Source organism: Pinus tabuliformis, chromosome 6 (genome assembly GCF_031772625.1).
Source record: "Pinus tabuliformis cultivar Carrire ecotype Pingquan chromosome 6, CPIR1, whole genome shotgun sequence".
Taxonomy (NCBI): domain Eukaryota; kingdom Viridiplantae; phylum Streptophyta; class Pinopsida; order Pinales; family Pinaceae; genus Pinus; species Pinus tabuliformis.
Window position 1 is genome coordinate 929,324,970 of NC_142292.1, and position 24,793 is coordinate 929,349,762.

At 39.2% G+C, this 24,793-nt stretch overlaps 5 pseudogenes; all 5 read right to left on the bottom strand.

Annotated features, from left to right (window-relative positions):
• Positions 1-4,621: 4,621 nt before the first annotated feature.
• On the bottom strand, positions 4,622-6,304 carry LOC149261963 (L-aspartate oxidase 2-a, chloroplastic-like; annotated as a pseudogene).
• Positions 6,305-6,638: 334 nt separating this feature from the next.
• Positions 6,639-7,511, bottom strand: LOC149261964 (cytoplasmic 60S subunit biogenesis factor REI1 homolog 1 pseudogene; annotated as a pseudogene).
• A 36-nt stretch (positions 7,512-7,547) lies between these two features.
• On the bottom strand, positions 7,548-8,465 carry LOC149261965 (U-box domain-containing protein 6 pseudogene; annotated as a pseudogene).
• An 11,885-nt stretch (positions 8,466-20,350) lies between these two features.
• On the bottom strand, positions 20,351-21,853 carry LOC149261966 (L-aspartate oxidase 2-a, chloroplastic pseudogene; annotated as a pseudogene).
• Positions 21,854-22,282: 429 nt separating this feature from the next.
• Positions 22,283-24,212, bottom strand: LOC149261967 (U-box domain-containing protein 7-like; annotated as a pseudogene).
• Between the last annotated feature and the right edge of the window lie 581 nt (positions 24,213-24,793).

The window sequence follows — 24,793 nt, forward strand, 5'->3', positions numbered from 1 at the left end:
GACTTACTTACTCTTGCTATTCCTCTTGATATGTGTTTGCATGTTTCACAAATTTCTTCAAATGATAATTGGTATACATCACCTCTACTCATGAGATCAAGGAGATTAATCCATTCATCCCTAATTGTTCTAAGAGGGTTTTTAGCGTGTTGAAACCTAAATGATGTAGCTTTTCCCTCTTAACATTATACATGAACCTCTCTATTAGATCCTAAAAGTTCTCATCTTCTCTTTGATTCATTCTAAATATTTCTTCCTTAAGATCATTATCTTTATATTTTTCTAGAAATATCTTTTGCATATCATTCCATGATCTTACTGAATTAGTCCATAAACTCATGAACCATTTAAGAGCTCTATCCTTCAATGTTGGTGGAAACAATATAAATTTTTGAGTTTTTAATGAGTAACCATAATATCTAAAACGGATTTCAAATTCAAAGAGAAAGGTTTCTATATCGTCTAACCTTAGACCTTGAAAGTTTGGAAGAAAAGATAGAGGGATGGTCTTCATATGCACATTGACATTAGTATCTTGAATGGGGAATCCAAGAAAATATTCCTCATTTTCATCATCTCCATCCATTCCTTCTTCATTATTTTCCATATCTTCTTCTTCTACCTACAAAAGTGGATGGTGATGTGGCTCTTACTGCACCATGTGATCAAATGAGGGGTGGGGGGATGTTGGAGAATTTTTTGTTTTTATGATTGAATGAAAACACTAACGCAATGGAATTTCTATTTTTGAAATGAAATATGCCTAATGCATTTTTTTTTATACCAAAAGTAAGAAGAAATGAATCAACTAGGGAAGAAAACAATGCATACTTTCACACCTCCCCAACAACGACACCAAAAAGTGATGAGCCTCAGTATTGCAACAAGAATGTTGCAACTCCCAAGGCTACCAACTTTAATTATCAACCTGAGGTTTTTACAAACTTAAGAGGTATTATCACTATATGTGCAGCATAAAATGTATCCTTCATTTGTTGTCATGATGTAATGGAGTGCTTGTAATGAAATCAAATCCTAAACTAATTACAGAAAATGAAATGCTCGAAATGGAAACCTTAACCGATGGTAAGAAATAAAATACAAGGAAATACACATATTCTAATTGCATAAAGTAAATATCATGAGATAAATTTCATCCATTACATTTCAAAGAGTTTAAATCCATTAACAAAGTTCATTGGATGTGAAAATCAAGGAAATCATAATTGTATTATCCAATTCATCAATTTGTCCATTAACCCAAATGGCTGAAATGTTTTGCATAGGTAAAGAGGCAAGTCCTAAGTGGTCCTTAGTCTTCCCTAATCATTGATTTATAGCCTAGGGGTCTTTATTCAACCCTAAGGAACAATAACAATTATTCTTGAGCAAATTTGGGTAAGTATATGCATGTTGGAAGGCTACTATAGGAACCTATAGAATGTTCCATATTTACTACATGAAGTTATAATTCATTGAATGACCAAGAAAATCAAATCCAAATTGGATAGGACAAATTTCGTTATTGACTAGGATGTCATAGGTCTCCATTCCAAGTGGATTCACTCAAAAATACCTCTGTTAACCCATGCTAAAAAATTGCAGAAAATTACTAGTCTGAAATCTAGAAATTCGAGAACTAGTGAGCTAGTACATATATCAAATGCCTAACCTAATAAAGTGAAAATGAAATGGGGTAATTTTTTTTATTAACTATAATGTTCTTTTGATATAATTCAAGTGGAACCAACTTGATTGAAACTCTTTATCATGCTCTGAAAAATAGTAGAAAGTTACTGCTATTTGCCACAAAGGTGTTCCAAAAATCTAGATTTTGGAATAAACAAACTAATCCAAGTATATCATTTATTACTATGACCTTCCAAATATTTTCCAAGGATGAAATGATGCCTGTGATCCTGCAAGATAACTTAATTCAACCATTTAACCCAATCTACAATAAGAAATCATTAACACTAAATGCAGAAATAGAAAAAGGACAAGAAGAAGATATGCATGTGAATAAACAGTGAAAAGAAGAAAAGAAAATGATACAAAAGTGCTATGAGGCTCCTGGGATGGCCAAGCCCAAGGAAACTCAGATTCCTATGGAGGAGACCAATATTTAGAAGCTGAACATGGTACCAATATTCATTATTTCTGTCAATATAATTACATCCCTGCAAAAGATGACAATGGAGCTGCAAAAATACGACTTCTCTCCACAAGAAGACTAATAAAAATCCACCCCTAGAAGAAAATTCGACTTGATAATTATAAAAAATGATTAGGAATCATTCCCCATGAAAGGAGGAAGCTTTCCCCACCAAAATCCATTTATTAGTGGATCTGGTTCTGAATTCTAGGAATCTGCATTAAATGGTAGGGAACACATTCCTAGAATTTCTCAATCATTGGAGCTCCATAGTCTGTGCCATAATTCCATAATATCTTGTTGATTTATTATTTAATATTGATCCTCTTGTAGTAGGGAGCAGGTCCCTAGATTATCTTCTCCTCCAAATCTCCATAATCTGCCCGATATTCTCACAATATTCCATAAAAATAAATAATATTATGTACAAATATGTAATTATCCATAAACCTTCCCAATGAACATATTAAGGTTAAAAATACATTATCTAATGCAAAAAGAGAGGTTTAATGTGCTAAAGGATGGTCATATGGACCTTAATTGATGTCTAATTTGGAGGCATAGGCCTTAATTTATGTCTAATTTAGAGGCCGATCACCTAGTTGTCAACGCTGTCTAGTAGGAGGCCAGGGAGTGTTGGTCCTTAAAATGACTAAAACAAGGTGTTTTGAGGTAGAAACTCAAGGATAATAATGATTAATTATTAGGTATTTGTGCTATGATGATGAGAAGGAGGTAAAAGTATGTTTATTGATCCATTTGAAGACCTATTAACTAGATGTGATAATATGGCCTATAACACTTCGGTGCTAAAGATTGCGGATCCAGATAAAGAGTTCGTTGTGTGTATATATGCTTGCAAGAGAGACTTGATGGAGTCCTGGTGTAAGAGGGACAAGTGGTGTGCTGTGTGTCAAGGAAATTGAATGAACTTGTGTAAAAATATGTGACACATGATCTTGTGTTGGAGGTAATCACTCATGCATTGAATATGTGGATACACTATCTTCTTAGTAGGAGGTTTATGTTGATGAGAAACCATAGTGGGTTGAGATACTTGTTTGGCCAACCGAATCTAAATGCCAAGTAATCCAGGTGGTTTTCTACCCTTACCGAGTTTGACTTTTAGATCAAATATATTAAAGGAAAGGAGAATATGGTTGTAGATGCTCTTAGCAGAAGAGTACATGTGAATCATATAGAAACTATGATCTCATATGGGATAGATTTACAGGATCAGTTCTTATAGGAAGGCCAATATGATGATAGGTATAGGGAGCTTATGCATAGGTAACAACAACAGGGTATAGTTGAATAGGATGTCGATTATTATCTCACAACATATGGCTTGTTGAGCTTTAGGGACAAGATCTATGTATTGGATGATAGTGAGCTCAAGAAGCTCATATTGAGGGAGTTTCATTTCTATTAGCGCTCGAATCTGCCTCAGGCTGAAAAGGAAAAACTCGAGGTAACATAAAACCAAGCTCAGCCTCATAGCTAGCCCTACGAGGACAGGAGAGGACTCTCTCTAGGTCTATCTCGATAAAATGATCAATAGAGTTCGAGATGACTTAAATGATAACTGATTTTAGGCTAGTAAATGAATTTGAATGAGGGATATTTGATTTAATGACTAAGTTGCTGGGCTGTATGGGATGAGGATAGCATAAACAGAGATTTAACCAAAGGCACAGGATATTTCATAAGGCGAGATAAGCATGAGATTTTAGCAATCGAATTGAAATTAAATGGGGTGAAAAGACTGTTTAATAAAGCTGAAAAGGGCATTAATGTATGAATCCTTTCCAGGCAGAAGAAAACACCTAAAGACTGAACACTTCCTCAAGGCAGAGTAATGACTGAATTCTACCTTTCTCACTTGAAAGTATTCAGTTGGAAAAAATCATGAATGGACTGCAAAACAACACATGATACCTATGAAACAGAGAGAAAAACACATTGCCAAAACTCATACCGCAAGGATCTTATAAATCAGAGCTGCACCTTTTAATTATTTCTCTGTCAAAACTGTACAGTGATAGTGCTGGGTTTTTTCTTCCCACACTTTTTCTCAGAACTCAGAACCCTTTACAAATGATTTTTTATGCAATAAATAAGCTCCACTATGAGAAAACAAATCGATCCAAATGGGGAGTTGTTACAACTAAAATCCTGAGGATATGAAATGAACCGTCCATCTGTTCTATAGACAGAACAACGTTTCATTATTTCACTTGAAACTCTTTTGATGGCCAATAAAAAAGGCGACAACTGTAGCTGCAGATCATAACTGAAGTGAAGAATAGGAAATCGAATCTTGTTTCTCTGCCCTGGTGGATGCCTCTGATTTAGATTTTGGCTTTTCGGTTTCTGACTTTTTTCCTTCCCTGTGCCTTTTTCACCGCTTGGTTTTCGACTTTTTCACCTTTTGTGTCATTCAAGGCCTTCTCCTTTATGCACTGCTTACAACAATACTGATGTGTTCAACGCTTTCTGTGCAAACACAAGTGCTTCAAGTAATGAGTTGCTTGCAAGCCTATTGGCACCATGAAGTCCTGTACAGGCAACTTCACCAGCTACATATAGACCCATTATAGGTGTCTCTCCATGAAGTTTAGCTTGAACCCCACCACACATATAATGTGCAGCTGGCACTACAGGTATAGGACTTTCTGTTATGTCAAGGCCATACTTCAAACACTCAGCAGCAATATTTGGGAAATGATACAATGTTTCCTCCTTGGCTCTGTGACTTATATCCAATAGAACATATCTCTCATTCCGTTTCTTTAATTGATCATCAATACTGCGTGCCACCACATCTCTAGGTGCAAGTTCTCCTCTGGAATCATACTGTGGCATGAACCTTTCCATAGCTTGATTGTAAAGAATACCACCAGCCCCACAAATAGCTTCACTTATTAAAAATGCATTTTCTCGTGTATGAGGTTTAATTGGTAGACCTTCATCAACTAATGTAGTTGGATGAAATTGTACAAACTCCATATTTGAAATAACTGCAGATGCTCTATGTGCCATCGCAATACCATCACCAGCTGCAACACGAGGATTTGTGGTAGTAGGATAAATATGTCCAACCCCACCAGATGCAAGTAAAGTTACCCTTGAAATGAAGCGGACCACCTCATTAGTGTCGGTGTTCAATGTGTCCACACCATGATAGTAAATATTTGATCCATCTTCAAACATAAGCAAGTCTATGGAAAAGTGATGCTCAAACATGGTGATGTTGGGGTTATTAACAACAGCCTTCAACAAAGCTTGCTTAATCTCTCTTCCTGTCATATCTGATGCATGAACAATACGTTGATGAGAATTCCCCCCTCTCTAGCAAGATGTAAGCTACCATCTTCACCATGATCAAAGGATGCACCCATGGTAATCAACTCTTTAACTCTATCTGGGCCTTCTGTGCATACCACCTTTACAGTCTCTTTATCACATAAGTATGCACTAGCAACAATAGTATCCCGAATGTGGTTCTCAACAGAATCTGAAGGAGCAAAAAACTGCACTAACACCACCTTGTGCATAATTTGTATTACTCTCATGTGGTTCAGATTTTCTGATGACCGCCACAGACTCATGTTCTGCAACTTCAAGGGCATATCTAAGACCAGCCACTCCACTACCAATGATAGAAAAAACAAAATATTTAATTGAATTGGCACTTCATTTGGATAGATGAACTGCTTTTGGAGATTTTCTCTCTTCATTGTCTATGGGGGCCATGCAAAGCTGAGGGCTCTGAAATCGCATATTTTCAAACATCCCCAATGTATATCTTTCAATCCTTTTCTTACAGGTGAAGTTCTTCATCGATGTCTGGGACAGTAGTGAAAGTTGTTTTTGCATTTTATTCCTCCCTGAGTGCATTGCAATGGATAACTGGGCATTGCTTTCCAGTACATGCTTTGCATTCATCATAGATAATCTTGTGGAAGAGTTACTTGTATTGAAGACTTGTGTCATTCAAGGTCACTTCCTTTGTTTTCCGCCGGAGTCCTGTGGATTTTCCTCATTCGAATCCTCTGTTGTGGATATCTTTGTTTTATATTTAGGCATTTAATTGTTGACTTTTCACCTTCCTTCGTCCTCAACATTGATCATCCGTTGCACATTCATTGCATCATAAGTTCCCTGGTATAATTAGTTGGTAGTCTCTTGTCCATCTGTCATTTGAATAAAAACCAATTTTCAATAAAAATGCCTTTGAACGAAGACTTTGCCAGAAAATCCATCGATGAAATGAATTTGATGGCCATAAGAATGCCGACATTCCACCTGTACATCTATGGTTCTGTAATAATCCATGGTCTGGGCTGCAATTTCTCCTTTAATACCACGTGCATCCAAATCGCAACAAATTCATTACTCTTTCTTAGCAGGATCAAGGCGTATGATTATGCGCCCTTTGTCACTTTGAGCAAAGCCACGTAGTTCCTTTATGCGCCCTTTGTCACTTTGAGCAGCCTTTGCGTGCCCAGAATGGAGATAGCCACGTAGTTTCTGAGGAACAGGCGTACATACGTTTAAATTCAGCTCCAGCCGAAAAGACATAGGCATTTTCCAACCATGCATCGGTCTGAGCTGTCTCAAACGAATCACAGAATACATCTATGGCAATTGCCTTCACTCCAGAACGTTGTATTTTCTTTAATGCATTGCGCCTCAATATCTTCTCTTTTGATTGCACAGTTGCCAAACCCATGCTTTCGATACCTTGAGACTAATGCACGAGAAAGAGCAACATCTCTCTCAACTATTGGGCATGGCCTCTGACAGTAATAACGAAGAAATTCACGAGAACCAAGCATCTTGCATGTTGTTCCATTTTCAGACTTTCTTTGGATTACCAGTTCAGCCCCTCCAAAGCCAAGTTCAATATTGACATTGAGATTTTCTTCTGTGGGGACTATTTGCATCCCACTTTCGTCCGCGTAACTGCTGCTGTAGTCATAAAAGTCGTCTAAATCACTATCTTCTTTTTCATCTCCATCTCCGTAGTGTAATTTGCAGTGGTTTTTAGAAATCATATGCTTCCTAACAGCTTCTAGACTTGGAAATGGTTTTCGTTTCTCATTGCAATACCAACACATAAAATCGTCAGTCACCTTGAGGCCAAGATAGCTTAGTAATCCATGGAGATCTTTCAAATATTCAGCATCAGGAACAAAAATCCATGCATCTTGTGCATATGCTCTACACAACTCTCAATGGTCCCATCTGGCCTGAAATCACATATGAAGCAGCAACTAGCAATCAGGCCTTTGACACAATAGTTGGGAGTTACACCTAAATATGATAACTTTTGCTGAGTTTTCAGGCACATATCATGACCTTCACTGAACCACTTCTCTATGCAGACTCATTCATACGTTTGTCCAGAGGAAATAATCACAGGGTCAGACATTAATTTCAAGGAAATTGGACATCTGAATTCTTCAGGAAGTCCTGGCAGCATGCCTATTGAATTTCCAGAAGTTTTCTTGGTTTCTAAGTCCAATGAATGAGGTTTGGATTCATGCTGATCACTCTCTCTTCCATTCATGTTAGCTTCCTCTACAGAATTTCTCACTGATGGAGAACATGTATCTAAGCTCAGAGGATCAAGATTATCCCAAGATGCATTTCTAAATAGCTTGCTATATTTTCTGAGCAGATGCAGGAGATAAAAAATGATAGACTCCTTCCTTTTGTCTTCCTCACAGCGGGATTTATCAAGCTGCTTCTTTAGACCTCTTTTTTCAATCGACACATCTCTTGAAGATATTATGCCCAACCTCATAGCTGCATGATGAAAAGTTTCTAGTTCTGATATGTCATTTAAACCACCAGGATCCTTGTTTTGCCTCGGCAATGTAATAACTCTATCACCAATTTCCTTTTCTAATGGCTCAAGTTCAAATGTTGTTTTCTCGAGCTCCTTGAAAATTTCATCAATCTGCCAGGCTAAGGAATCTGGCACAAGAACTTCAAGACGTTGTAAACTTTGAAACAAGTCGTCCTTGACCCTTTCAAATTTTATCAATAGTGCATCCCCTGTAATTGCCAAGTACAGTTTGCTGCAGTCTACACAGTGTCGAAGACACGATTTGGCCTTTTCAAGTGCTAAATGAAAGGCACATAATGCATGAATACCTGACTTACACCTTGGACGTGCTGCTTCCATTGCAAGAAATATTTTCATCATTTTAATCACAAGCCTAGCAAGTTGTCTGCACATTTCTCCATGTAGCTTAGCATCATTAGCAGCTGACAAGAATTGCTCTACAGCAGCATCCATAGTCCCCATCCAATTAAAAGGAAACGCTAAATTAGAGAAGAATTGAGCTAAAACAAATTGAGTTTTTTATGAATCAATGATGAATTTCGGCCTTGGGGCTCTGTGCACCGCGCCCTTCTGCCTGTGCGTCGCGCTATTTGTGTGCACTGCGCACATGTTATTTAACATGGCATGATAGCGCCCAGTGCGCCGCGCGCCCTCTGTGCGCTGCGCCCCTCTGCCTGTGCGCCACACGGAATGTCAACACACCATCGGCCCTCTAAAATCACAGCTTCGTTCCTCAAATTTCAACACGACTTTCTCCTTTGGATTTTTTGATATCCTTTGATGCAAATGGATTAATAACTTATATAGACATGGAGAAATATCATATATAGACATGGATTCAACTTTTGTTTCTCATTTTGTAATGTTTTTGGCTTTGGCGCTTTTACATTTAACACAACTCTGACATTTGTTTCCTCACTGATTTTCTGAGCTTGAATGATGAAATTATTCTTGTTCTTTGCAGGGATGACTGATGTTGAATTCGGCAAAGGATCATGGCGAGGCTGCATGTGAACATCTTCAACTGAAAAACTTTGAATAATTTCATATTTGAAAGCGAATTTAATGATTTCTTCTTCAAAACAGAGTTTTGAAGAAGAATCTCTCTTGAGCATTATTTGATGATGAAATTTTGTACTGGAAACTGATTTGGAACCTCTCATGCAGACTCAGTCGACAAAACCCTGGACTCAAGAATTAAAATGACTCTTTTTGACCAAAATGGCATTTGATGACTGCAAATGATGAGAAATGAACCTTGGTGAATTTGACTCTGACAGAGGACTGACAAGACTGAGTCTAACATTGGCTCCAATTGGGATGGCAGCTGCCGCTCCGTGGAGGTGCCAAGAACAGCAGATCTTTGGGAGAGCAGACAGTGCCTTCGTCCATTGGGCTATGGAGTCCATTATTCCAACAAACCAACGTGTCTCAATTTATTGACTAAAACTTGACTAAAACTGACTCAATGCAAACTGAAATGACTGAAAAACTTGACTCTAACAAACTAACTCAAAATGGCAAAGACCTGGACTTAAAACTTAAAGCTGGGTGGCAGTACATGGCCACCCGTGTTTCTTACAAGACAATATATCCTCAAACTATCTCAAAATGCCATTGCAACCAATCAAGAAGATGGCTTCTTGACTGATTCTTCCTATTAGATCTTCTGGTCAACGGTAGATACTTGTAACTGGGTCTCCAAAAAGCTAATTTACCATGATCTCCTTCATTACTGAACAGTCCAATAATCACCGTCACTGCTGGCTACAACAAACTTGCCAGAGGATCTTGAATAACATGAAGATTTTCCATTGCCACCTCCTGCTGAAAGAACAAGGTGTCCTTTTTGTTGGAAATAATACTGAGAGGGGGGTGAATTAGTATTATCTAATTCTTTTAATAAATCTTCCTTATTTGTTCTTTGAATTATTTTTGCATGTCAGTACCATAAAATAATGAGCATCAACAAAGAAAACAGATAGCCACACCAAAGAACACAAGATGTAAGGTGGAAACCCAATGTGGGTGAAAACCACCTGCTGCAATATGTCTCTATCTTCTTTCAAATTAGAAACTCCTTTTACAATGGTTTTGTACTGGTGCAGTCCTTTACCAGTACGCAGGCTGCAACCTGCAAAGAGCTACAACTCTCTCTCTCGTTTTCCAGTCTCTCCTGGAAGGGAGCTGAAACCCCCTACTTCTTTTCTTACAAGGACCACTTTTCATAAATTTTCAAACTGGATCCATAAGCATCAAATGATCATCAAGTATAAGAAAAACACCCAGTCAACTGTAGTAACCAGATCAACAATAATAGAACCAGACCCAAAACACCTTATCAACAGAAAAATACAGCCAAACAAAATGTCTTAAGACAGATGCGCAGTTCTTCTTTCTCTGGTCTGCGTGCGTACGCACTTCACCTTCTGCACCCCTGCGTATACCCGCAGAGACCCTTCTGCCGCACTGCATGTCCACGCACTGTTTCTTCAACCGCGCTGCTTACTGTTACTGCAGGTACGCACCCAGAGACACTATTACACCGCGTACTATTGCTGCAAGTACGCGCCCAGAGATACTATCGCGCCACGTACAGTTACTGTGCGTATGCACCTGAACCTTCGTTGCTCTGCATACCCACGCAGGTCTCCTGTTTCTGCTCTGCGTACCCACGCAGATCTTCTGTTTCTGCTCTACATACCCACACAGATCTTCTGTTTCTTCTCTGCGTACCCACGCCGCTCTCCTGTTAAACACTTGCGTACTCCTGATTAGGGCCAAATAGGCAGTCCACCAGAGTGGCACTGATGCTCAGATGCCCAGATCTGATCGTGCGCTCGAGAGATCACCCTTCACAGATTCACTTTCAACTTCATAAAGATCAAGCTTTTAAGACCATAACCCAATATATTTCAGATCTTAAGATATTCAATTGCAAAAGATACTTAGCCAAGTGATCTCCTTTGCTTTATATAGGCAAGCTCCTCCTAAAATCATGGATCAATACCACGAGCCAAAACCATAGAAACACAAATACCGTCGGCTAGTTAAACATAAGAAACCCCACGTGTGCTTTTCTTTTCCTTGAAATGTGTGCACTGGGGTACGCACCTCCTGGGCGGCTTATCTGCGTATCAGGCCGCGGTCCCTCCACGATGTACCTGTGGGTACGCACTGTCTAAACTGATCTCCTGCGTACTTCTTAATTTTCAACATATTGAGAGCCTTGCCACGGGAGTTGCCATCAAGTACAACATCTGCAACATATAGCCATACCAGAAACATAATGCCAACAATCTCCCCCTTTGGACTTGATGGCAACCTCACAAACTTCAGCTCCATTCTCCCCCTTTGACATCAAGGGCAAAGGGTTATGCTCCCCCTAAGAACATGTTCCCCCTGAATATGAACCAGAACTACAGCGAAAAAAAAACATAATCCACCATGAAAGAGATAGAGACATATTGCAGCTACTTCCAAGATCTCCTTCCGCACATCCTCCATAATGCCAACAATGCATTATATGCTCCCCCTGAACCTGTACCATCAATCAGAAGAGGTTCAGCAATAAGATGATGCATCAACAACCCCCAGCTTTTGCCTGAGGTATTCAAAAGTGTCCCTGGGCAATGGTTTGGTGAGAATATCAGCAACTTGTTCCTTAGAAGGAACATACTCCAACTTGACCTTCTGTTCAAGCACTTGTTCCCGGAGAAAATGATACTTGATTGGTATGTGCTTGGTTTTTGAATGCATAACAGGATTCTTTGAGATGCTGATTGCACATGTGTTATCACATAAGATGGGGATTGGTGGTGTATAAGTGATTTGAAAATCCTGCAAAGTCCGCATCATCCAAAGGAGTTGGGTGCAACAAGATGCAGCAGCAACATATTCCGCTTCAGCTGTAGACAAGGCAATCGAACTCTGTTTCTTGCTGAACCAAGATACCAGTCTGGAACCCATAAAGAATGCACCACCACTTGTGCTTTTCCTGTCATCCACGCTTCCGGCCCAATCTGCATCTGTATAAGCATGAAGTGTAAGATCTGTATCTCTAGGATACCATAAGCCATAATTTTGAGTCCCTTGAAGATATTTGAAAATTCTCTTCACTGCCTGAAGATGAGTCTCCTTTGGATTTGCCTGAAATCTTCCAACTATTCCAACTGCATGCATGATGTCCGGTCGGGTACTTGTCAAATAAAGTAAACTGCCAATCATAGATCTATAGGTTGGTTGATGTACTGCTGCAGATTCATCATTTGCACTGAGGCTACATCCTGTGACCATGGGTGTACATACTAGTTTTGCATCTTTCATACCATATTTCTTCAAAATCTGTTTGAGATACTTGGTTTGAGATAAAAATATTCCTCCTTCTTTTTGTTGGATTTGCAAACCAAGGAAATATGTCAGTTCTCCTAGCAAGGACATATCAAATTCTTTCTGCATGATCAAGGCAAAGCTTTGACTCATAGCTTCTTCATTGCTGCCAAAAATAATGTCATCTACATACACAACAAGTATTAGCAATTTGTCATTTTCAACTTTTATATAAAGATTGCTATCTGCTGATCCTTTTGAAAAGCCTTGTTGATGAAGATATTTGTCCAAACGGTAGTACCAAGCCCTTGGAGCTTGTTTGAGACCATAGAGAGCCTTTTTCAATCTGCATACAAGATTTGGATCATTTCCAAGAATGAACCCATCTGGCTGTTCAATGTATACTTCTTCTTCCAAGTCTTCGTTCAGAAAGGCTGATTTCACGTCCATTTGAAATACTTTGAAGTTTTGAAAACTTGAGAGAGCAAGGAACATTCGGATGGCCTCAAGTCTTGCAACAGGAGCAAAGGTTTCTTCAAAGTCTATTCCTTCTTGCTGCGCATACCCTTTACAAACAAGTCTGGCTTTGTTTCTAATTACTTCTCCATTTTCATTCAATTTATTTTTGAAGACCCATTTTGTTCCGATAACATTCTTATCCTTTGGTCTAGGAACCAGCTCCCAAGTGTTGTTCTTTTCGATCTGCTCAAGTTCTTCATCCATTGCTTTCACCCAACATTCATTTTTGCATGCCTCTTTCACATTTTGTGGTTCAGTAGAGGAGAGTAATGCCAAATAGCTTGAAGCTTCTGCAACTGTTCTTCTTGTTTGTACACCTGCTTCTTTCTGCCCCATAATCTGAGATTTTGGATGATTCTTCTGAACATATCTGGATGGAGTCTTTTCTTCTATTCTTGTTTGCTCCTCTGGTTCTTCTTGAGGTTCTTCTTCTTCATCATTCTGTCGTTGGGGGTAGCCTTCATCTTCTTCGATGTCTTCATGATGTACTTGCCTAGGAATGTATCCCTTCTCATCAACCACTACATCAATGCTGTCAACAATTCTGCCAAGTCTTTTATTGTAGCATTTGTATGCTTTGCTATGTGGAGAGTAACCAAGAAGAATGCCTTCATCTGCTCTAGGTTCAAGTTTGCCAAGCTGCTCATCAGTATTCTTGATATAGCATTTGCTCCCAAAGATTTTGAAGTGCTTTACCGAAGGAGTCCTACCACTCCAGAGCTCATGAGGAGTTTGAGTGCTGTTCACCCGGACATTTGTTTTGTTGAGAATAACAACCGCAGCATGTGCAGCTTCACCCCAAAAAGTTGCAGGAGTTCCTGACTCATCAAGCATAGCACGAGCCATTTGTTGGACTGTTCTGTTCATTCTTTCCACAACTCCATTTTGCTGAGGAGTTCTTGCTGTAGAGAATTCTCTTCTTATCCCATGTTCTTCACAGAAATCGAAAAATTCATTTGAAGTAAATTCCCCACCTCTGTCGGATCTGAGGCACTTAATTTTGTGACCTGATTCATTTTCAACCAAGGCTTTGAAGGATTTGAATTTTTCGAATGCTTCATCTTTGTGCTTCATAAGTCCTAACCAGACAAACCTGGAGAAATCGTCAATGAATAATATCAAGTATTCTTCTCCTCGAGGTGTTCTTTTCCTGAAAGGACCGCATGTATCTGTATGTACTAGCTCAAGAGGCATGCTAGCTGATCCTTCTTTCTCTGGAAAGTTAGTTCTGGTTTGTTTTCCAAACTGACATGATTTGCATATGGTGTTGTCAGGAATTTTGATATCTGGAAGATCGCGAACTGCCTGATATTTGCATGCTTTCCTTATTTGTGAAAAGCTTAGATGTCCCAACCTCCGATGCCATAACCAGTGCTCATCATCCTTGCTCAGATAGCATTGTTGTTGTCCTTCTTCAAATATGTACAGATTATTTGGAGTTCTTTTGCCTTTGATCACTGTTTTACCTGTATCAAGATCACGAACAAGACATCCATTTGATCTGAATATAACCTCGGTTCTTTGATCACACATCTGGCTGACACTTAGAAGATTATGCTTCAATCCATCAACATACAAAACATTTCCAGCCTTGACCTTTTCTTTTAACTGAGCAATACCTTTTCCTTTTATAGTTGCAGGAGTATCATTTCCAAAAGAGACTTTCTTTCCCTTTTCTAGAGCAGAATAAGACTCAAGTTTTTCTTTATCACCTGTCATATGCTTCAAACATCCACTGTCAATGTACCATAGATTTTCCTGTCCCTCTGCATAAAATGCTATCCCACATCTTTCTGTTTGAGGTTCCTTTATTCTCCATGTTTTGGTGCTTGAGGCTTGTTCCTTTTTCTGCTGAAACCTGCTCCTGCATTCAGAGTCTTCATGACCAAAGTTATTGCAAATAGAACATTCAACTTCATTTTCAAGAACCGAAAAGTTGTTATAGGTCCTTTTTGTAATCCCGGTCATACTTCTTTGTTTTTGAGCTTCCCTAGTCATGATCGTTTTATATGCAACACATTGAGCTGCTTTGTGACCAAAGTTATGGCAAGAAAAGCATTGTCCATTGAAGAAACTTCTGCGGTTATCGAATCTACCAGCCAATTGATTGTAATTTCTATTGTCATCTATTCTTGAACCAAATTGAGAAGATTTTACCTGTGGCTGGTTGTAGCTTTTGTTCACCCTTAAGATGGATTGCCCCTGATAGTTTCTGTTTGTAATTCGTCCCTGCTTTACCTGATGATCTTCATTGTGCTTTTGCTCATTTCTTCTTGCTGCATCAAGATAACTTTTTGAGGTGGATGCTTGAGAAGTTTCTCCATTATAGCCCAGACCTGTCTTGTTTAGTGGAGAACGCTGCACATTGATAATCTCATCCAAAGTTTCAGATCCTTTGACAAACTTAAGATTAATAGCTTTTGTTTTCTCAATCTCTTTTCTAAGACCAACAATTTCACCTTCTAATTTTTCAAGATGTTTTTCCTTTTCATCAATTTGAAATTGTAGAGTATCAATGATCATATTCTTTTCTTCTATACATCTCTTGAGTCTAGTAATTTCATCATAAAGGTTATCCACATCTATAGCATCCATATAATCATCATCTTCAAATGCCATTAACAACTTATATTCATTACCTCGTTCATCTTCATCACTGTTTGATAGACCATCACTATCTTCATGAGTGTAGTAGCTTTTCTTATTTGCATTCTGTTTCTTGTTCCATCTAGCAGGTTCCTTTCCTTTATCCTTATAAGGACATTTTGCAGCATAATGACCTACTCTTCCACAAGCAAAGCATTTAAAAGGTAACTTACCTCTGAACCTTCCAGAACCCCTTTGAAGATTTCTGACAAAATTTGATTCTTCTTCCTCTTCTTCTGGGACGTGGCTTGCTTCATAATAATCTCCTTTGCCTGATGCCTTGAAAGCAGCTTCTCTTCTGTCTGATGGACCTCCCTTTCTCATTTCATAAGCAGTTAGAATTCCATGTAGCTGAGACATAGTAAGAATTCGTAGATTTTCCTTTTCTTCTATTGCAGATACTTTAGATTCAAACTTGGGGGACAATGATCTTAGAACCTTTTCAACCACAATAGCCTCTTTTATTTCTTCACCCAAAATTTTCATACAATTAACAACCTCATCTACCCGAAGAAAATAGTTAGCCACACTTTCATCATTATACATCTTGAGAGTCTCATACTGAATTCTGAGAGTTTGAAGTTTAGCACGCTTTACCTGTTCATCTCCTTCATAGCTCGTGACAATTTTGTCCCATATCTCTTTTGCAGATTTATAGTGCATTACCTTCATGAATTCCGATTGGGATATACATCCTAATAGAGTACTGACTGCTTTCGCATTTGTTTCATACTTCTTTTTCTCGGCTGCATCTGTAGGAGTGGCTGAAGGAAAAGCGTAGCCTGTCTCTACGATGTCCCAAACTTCTGTACCAAGAGATTGAAGATAGGCAGTAACTCTTACCTTCCAATAATTGAAGTTTGTCCCATCAAAAACCGGTGGCCTGATTGATGCTTCTCTCTCATAGTTGCTCATGATGAACGATCTACCTTCAAGCGATCAAGCTTCTCTGAAGGACCTGCTCTGATACCAATTGTTGGAAATAATACTGAGAGGGGGGGTGAATCAGTATTATCTAATTCTTTTAATAAATCTTCCTTATTTGTTCTTTGAATTATTTTTGCATGTCAGTACCATAAAATAATGAGCATGAACAAAGAAAACAGATAGCCACACCAAAGAACACAAGATGTAAGGTGGAAACCCAATGTGGGTGAAAACCACCTGCTGCAATATGTCTCTATCTTCTTTCAAATTAGAAACTCCTTTTACAATGGTTTTGTACTGGTGCAGTCCTTTACCAGTATGCATGCTGCAACCTGCAAAGAGCTACAACTCTCTCTCTCGTTTTCCAGTCTCTCCTGGAAGGGAGCTGCAACCCCCTACTTCTTTTCTTACAAGGACCACTTTTCATAAATTTTCAAACTGGATCCATAAGCATCAAATGATCATCAAGTATAAGAAAAACACCCAGTCAACTGTAGTAACCAGATCAACAATAATAGAACCAGACCTAGAACACCTTATCAACAGAAAAATACAGCCAAACAAAATGTCTTAAGACAGATGCGCAGTTCTTCTTTCTCTGGTCTGCGTGTGTATGCACTTCACCTTCTGCTCCCCTGCGTATACCTGCAGAGACCCTTCTGCCGCACTGCATGTCCACGCGCTGTTTCTTCAACCGCGCTGCTTACTATTACTACTGGTACGCACCCAAAGACACTATTACGTCGCGTACTATTGGTGCAAGTATGCGCCCAGAGATACTATCGCGCCGCGTACAGTTACTGTGCGTACGCACCTGAACCTTCGTCGCTCTGCGTACCCACGCAGGTCTCCTGTTTCTGCTCTGCGTACCCACGCAGATCTTCTGTTTCTGCTCTGCGTACCCACGCAGATCTTCTGTTTCTGCTCTGCGTACCCACGCCGCTCTCCTGTTAAACACCTGCGTACTCCTGATTAGGGCCAAATAGGCAGTCCACCAGAGTGGCACTGATGCTCAGATGCCCAGATCTGATCGTGCGCTCGAGAGATCACCCTTCACAGATTCACTTTCAACTTCATAAAGATCAAGCTTTTAAGACCATAACCCAATATATTTCAGATCTTAAGATATTCAATTGCAAAAGATACTTAGCCAAGTGATCTCCTTTGCTTTATATAGGCAAGCTCCTCCTAAAATCATGGATCAATACCACGAGCCAAAACCATAGAAACACAAATACCGTCGGCTAGTTAAACATAAGAAACCCCATGTGTGCTTTTCTTTGCCTTGAAATGTGTGCACTGAGGTATGCACCTCCTGGACGGCTTATCTACGTATCAGGCCGCGGTCCCTCCACGGTGTACCTGCGGGTACGCACTGTCTGAACTGATCTCCTGCGTACTTCTTAATTTTCAACATATTGAGAGCCTTGCCACGGGAGTTGCCATGAAGTACAACATCTGTAACATATAGCCATACCAGAAACATAATGCCAACACTTTTCACCTGCTTCTAAGCTCTCTTCAAAATGTACTTCAGTAAAAATATGCTCCTGGTCCCCAAAAAATTCTGAACAAATAGATGAGCAGATCTCTTCTTGGAAAAACATTTCAGCACATGAAACATATGAAGAAGAATCTGAATGGAAATCCTGAATGTTTTGATCTTCTGCGGTGTAAATGTACTGTAGGTTATCTTCATATGATATGATAGCCAGGTTTTCATGTTCCTTATTACATTCATTAATCATAAGAAAAGCAACTTCGGATGATTCTTGAAACTCAAGCATGACATCATCTATCATAAATTCATCCAGAGAAACTTTTTCACCTACTTGAACAAAGATATCCTCTTGCTGTTCATGAATTGACTGGATTACCTTGGTAGGAAGGCTGTGTTCTGATGAGATGAGGGCAGTTAAGCCTGTAACTCTGTCTTCTTCATTTGAGGCAGCCTCAACAATGCAATTCTCTTCTATGAGATCCGGAACAACATGTTTTTCCTCATCACAATCCGTCTCTCGATCTGGTTTATCATCATCTTTTTCGGAGATTGGGACATCATTTTCCTGCATATCCTCATTTATTTCAACCAGATCTGAAATAGTACTTCTTTTTTCATCATTTTCAGTCATATGGAAATCTTTAACCTGCTGATTTTGATCTTGCTGCAAAGTTTCCTCTAAGAGTTCTGTAGGCTGCTAAAACAAATTTTCATACGATGCTTCCATGATTTCTTCGCCCGTAAAATTATCATCCTCATAGTATTTTTCAAGGTTCTCAATAAAACCATAAGCATGCTTGTAACAATCCTGAACTAAATTTAATGATGGATAAGATTCTTCATACTTCTCAAAGAATATTGAATGAAAATCCTTTAGACAATAAATGGAAGCAGGTGGCAAGCATTCATACCAAGACCGGGCTTCGTCTTCCACAGTAGCCATAAAAATTTTCATCAAATAGTCCTCAGGAAAATTGATCTTTAATCTATGCACATGAATGTGAAATTTCACCAGATGAAGAGCCGCGTCATTACCTTTCACATTTTTGAACACAGGCAAATTCTTTGACCAATCTACCTTGGGAATTTTATTTGGAAAACCTGGGATGTGATCTCAGCTCATGGGAGCGAATCTTCTTGCAATCCGATCCATCTTGAAAATATTTCCGCTACTGATCTCTCTACAGTGGAGTCACCATGAAGGATTAATTGCTGGATTCTTCAATGAATGGAGTCGCTAGGTGAATGATTTCAGCCGTCTTCTTATGTCTGATCATTGTTCACCATCAACAATCCCCTCTGAACTTGAGATATGTACTGGGGCAACACAATCTTCAAGCAAACCATTTTCGTTCCCCAGTGTGGTCGCCAATATGTTAGTGCTCGAATCTGCCTCAGGCTAAAAAAGGAAAAACTCAAGGCAACATCAAACCAAGCTCAGCCTCGTAGCTAGCCCTACGAGGACAGGAGAGGGCTCTCTCCGGGTCTATCTCGATAAAATGATCAATAGAGTTCGAGATGACTTAAATGATAACTGATTTTAGGCTAGTAAATGAATTTGAATGAGGGATATTTGATTTAATGACTAAGTTGCTGGGCTGTATGGGACGAGGACAGCATGAACAGAGATTTAACCAAAGGCACATGATATTTCATAAGGTGAGATAAGCATGAGATTTTTTGCAATCGAATTGAAATTAAATGGGGTGAAAATACTGTTTAAGAAAGCTGAAAAGGGCATTAATGTATGAATCCTTTCTAGCCAGAAGAAAACACCTAAAGACTGAACACTTCCTCGAGGCAGAGCAATGACTGAATTCTACCTTTCTCACTTGAAAGCATTCAGCTAGAAACAATCATGAATGGACTGCAAAACAACACATGATACATATGAAATAGAGAGAAAAACACATTGCCAAAACTCATACCGCAAGGATCTTATAAATCAGAGCTGCACCATTTAATTATTTCTCTGTCAAAACTGTACAGTGATTGTGCTGGGTTTATTCTTCCCACAATTTTTCTCAGAAATCAGAACCCTTTACAAATGATTTTTTATGCAATAAATAAGCTCTACTATGAGAAAACAAACCGATCCAAATGGGGAGCTGTTACAACTAAAATCCTGAGGATATGAAATGAATCGTCCATCTGTTCTATAGACAGAACATCGTTTCATTACTTCACTTGAAACTCTTTTGATGGCCAATAAAAAGAGTGACAATTGTAGCTACAGATCATAACTGAAGTGAAGAATAGGAAATCGAATCTTGTTTCTCTGCCTTGGTGGATGCCTCTGATTTAGATTTTTTCTTTTTGGTTTTTGACTTTTTGCCTTCCCTGTGCCTTTTTCACCACTTGGTTTTCGAATTTTTCAACTTTTGTGTCATTCAAGGCCTTCTTCTTTATGCACTGCTTACAACAATACTGATGTGTTCAATACTTTCTGTGCAAACACAAGTGCTTCAAGTAATGAGTTGCTTGCAAGCCTATTGGCACCATGAAGTCCTGTACAGGCAACTCCACCAGCTACATATAGACCCATTATAGGTGTCTCTCCATGAAGTTTAGCTTGAACCCCACCACACATATAATGTGCAGTTGGCACTACAGGTATAGGACTTTCTGTTATGTCAAGGTCATACTTCAAACACTCAACAACAATATTTGGGAAATGATACAATGTTTCCTCCTTGGCTCTGTGACTTATATCCAATAGAACATATCTCTCATTCCGTTTCTTTAATTGATCATCAATACTGCGTGCCACCACATCTCTAGGTGCAAGTTCTCCTCTGGAATCATACTGTGGCATGAACCTTTCCATAGCTTGATTGTAAAGAATACCACCAGCCCCACAAACAACTTCACTTATTAAAAATTCATTTTCTCGTGTATGAGGTTTAATTGGTAGACCTTCATCAGCTAATGCAGTTGGATGAAATTGTACAAACTCCATATTTGAAATAACTGCAGATGCTCTATGTGCCATCGCAATACCATCACTAGCTGCAACACGAGGATTTGTGTCAGTAGGATAAATATGTCCAGCCCCACCAGATGCAAGTAAAGTTACCCTTGAAATGAAGCGGACCACCTCATTAGTGTCGGTGTTCAATGTGTCCACACCATGACAGTAAATATTTGATCCATCTTCAAATGTAAGCAAGTCTATGGCAAAGTGATGCTCAAACATGGTGATGTTGGGGTTATTAACAACAGCCTTCAACAGAGCTCGCTCAATCTCTCTTCCTGTCATATCTGCTGCATGAACAATACGGTGATGAGAATGCCCCCCCTCTCTAGCAAGATGTAAGCTACCATCTTCACCATGATCAAAGGATGCACCCATGGTGATCAACTCTTTAACTCTATCTGGGCCTTCTGTGCATACCACCTTTACAGTCTCTTTATCACATAAGTATGCACCAGCAACAATAGTATCCCGAATGTGGTTCTCAACAGAATCTGAAGGAGCAAAAAACTGCACTAACACCACCTTGTGCATAATTTGTATTACTCTCATGTGGTTCAGCTTTTGTGATGACCGCCACAGACCCATGTTTTGCAACTTCAAGGGCATATCTAAGACCAGCCACTCCACTACCAATGATAGAAAAATCAAAATATTTAATTGAATTGGCACTCAATTTGGATACATGAACTGCTTTTGGAGATTTTCTCTCTTCATTGTCTATGGAGGCCATGCAAAGCTGAGGGCTCTGAAATTGCATATTTTCAAATATCCCCAATGTATATCTTTCAATCCTTTTCTTATAGGTGAAGTTCTTCAGCGATGTCTGGGACAGTAGTGAAAGTTGTTTTTGCATTTTATTCCTCCCTGAGTGCATTGCAATGGATAACTGGCCATTGTTTTCCAGTACATGCTTTGCATTCATCATAGATAATCTTGTGGAAGAGTTCCTTGTATTGAAGACTTGTGTCATTCAAGGTCGCCTCCTCTATTTTCCGCCGGAGTCCTGTGGATTTTCCTCGTTCGAATCCTCTGTTGTGGATATCTTTGTTTTATATTTAGGCATTTAATTTTTTTACTTTTCACCTTCCTTCGTCCTCAACATTGATCATCCGTTGCACATTCATTGCATCATATAGTTCCTTGGTATAATTAGTTGGTAGTCTCTTGTCCATCTGTCATTTGAATAAAAACCAATTTTCAATAAACACGCCTTTGAACGAAGACTTTGCCAGAAAATCCATCGGCGACATGAATTTGATGGCCATAAGAATGCCGACATTCCACCTGTACATCTACGGTTCTGTAATAATCCATGGTCCGGGATGCAATTTCTCCTTTAATACCACATGCATCCAAATCGCAACAAATTAATTACTCTATCTTAGCAGGATCAAGGCATATGATTATGCGCCATTTGTCACTTTGAGCAAAGCCACGTAGTTCCTTTATGCGCCCTTTGTCACTTTGAGCAGCCTTTGCATGCCCAGAATGGAGATAGCCACTTAGTTTCTGAGGAACAGGCATACATACATTTAAATTCAGCTCCAGCTGAAAAGACATAGGTGTTTTCCAACCATGCATTGGTTTGAGCTGTCTCAAACGAATCACAGAGTACATCTATGGCAATTTCCTTCACTCCAGAACGTTGTATTTTCTTTAATGCATTACGCCTCAATATCTTCTCTTTTGATTGCATAGTTGCCAAACCCATGCTTTCGATACCTTGAGACTAATGCATGAGAAAGAGCAACATCTCTCTCAACTGTTGGGTGTGGCCTCTGACAGTAATAACGAAGAAATTCACAAGAACCAAGCATCTTGCATGTTGTTCCATTTTCAGACTTTCTTTGGATTACTAGTTCAGCCCCTCCAAAGCCAAGTTCAATATTGACATTTAGATTTTCTTCTGTGGGGACTATTTTCATCCCACTTTCGTCCACGTAACTGCGGTTGTAGTCATAAAATTCATCTAAAGCACTATCTTCTTTTTCATCTCCATCTCCGTAGTGTAATTTGCAGTGGTTTTCAGAAATCATATGCTTCCTAATAGCTTCTAGACTTGGAAATGGTTTTCATTTCTCATTGCAATACCAATACATAAAATCGTTGGTCACCTTGAGGCCAAGATAGTTTAGTAATCCACGGAGATCTTTCAAATATTCAGCATCAGGAACAAAAATCCATGCATCTTGTGCATATGCTCTATACAACTCTCAATGGTCCCATCTGGCCTGAAATCACATATGAAGCAGCAACTGGCAATCAGGCCTTTGACACAATAGTTGGGAGTTACACCTATATATGATAACTTTTGCTAAGTTTTCGGGCACATATCATGACCTTCACTGAACCACTTCTTTATGTAGACTCGTTCATACGTTTGTCCAGAGGACATAATCACAGGGTCAGACATTAATTTCAAGGAAATTGGACATCTAAATTCTTCAGGAAGTCTTGGCAGAATGCCTATTGAATTTACAGAAGTTTTCTTGGTTTCTAAGTCCAATGAATGAGGTTTGGATTCATGCTAATCACTCTCTCTTCCATTCATGTTAGCTTCCTCTACAAAATTTCTCACTGATGGAGAACATGTATTTAAGCTCAGAGGATCAAGATTATCCCAATATGCATTTCTAAATAGCTTGCTATATTTTCTGAGCAGATGCAGGAGATAAAAAATGATAGACTCCTTCCTTTTGTCTTCCTCACAGCGGGATTTATCAAGCTGCTTCTTTAGACCTCTTTTTTCAATCGACACAACTCTTGAAGATACTATGCCCAACCTCATAGTTGCATGATGAAAAGTTTCTAGTTCTGATATGTCATTTAAACCACTGGGATCCTTGTTTTGCCTCAGCAATGTAATAACTCTATCACCAATTTCCTTTTCTGATGGCTCAAGTTCAAATGTTGTTTTCTTGAGCTCCTTGAAAATTTCAGCAATCTGCCAGGCTAAGGAATCTGGCACAAGAACTTCAAGACACTGTAAAATTTGAAACAAGTCATCCTTGACCCTTTCAAATTTTATCAATAGTGCATCCCCTGTAATTGCCAAGTACATTTTGCTGCAGTCTGCACAGTGTCGAAGAAGCGATTTGGCCTTTTCAAGTGCTAAATGAAAGGCACATAACGCCTGAATACCTGACTTACGCCTTGGACGTGCTGCTTCCATTGCAGGAAATATTTTCATCATTTTAATCACAAGCCTAGCAAGTTGTCTGCACATTTCTCCATGTAGCTTAGCATCATTAGCAGCTGACAAGGATTGCTCTACAGCAGTGTCCATAGTCCCCATCCAATTAAAAGGAAATGCTAAATTGGAGAAGAATTGAGCTGAAACAAATTGAGTTTTTGATGAATCGATGATGAATTTCGGCCTTGGGGCTCTGTGTGCCGCACCCTTCTGCCTGTGCGCCACACATGTGTTATTTAACATAGCGTGATAGCGCCCAGTGTGCCACGCACCCTCTGTGCGTCGCGCCCCTCTGCCTGTGCGCCGCGCTGAATGTCAACACACCATCGGCCCTCTAAAATCACAGCTCCGTTCCTCAAATTTCAACACGACTTTCTCCTTTGGATTTTTTGATATCCTTTGATGCAAATGGATTAATAACTTATATAGACATGGATTTCAACTTTTGTTTCTCATTTTGTAATTTTTTTGGCTTTGGTGCTTTTACATTTAACACAACTCGGACATTTGTTTCATCACTGATTTTCTGAGCTTGAATGATGAAATTGTTCTTGTTTTTTGCAGGGATGACTGATGTTGAATTCGGCAAAGGATCATGGTGAGGCTGCATGTGAACATCTTCAACTGAAAAACTTTGAATAATTTCATATTTGAAAGCGAATTTAAGGATTTCTTCTTCAAAACAGAGT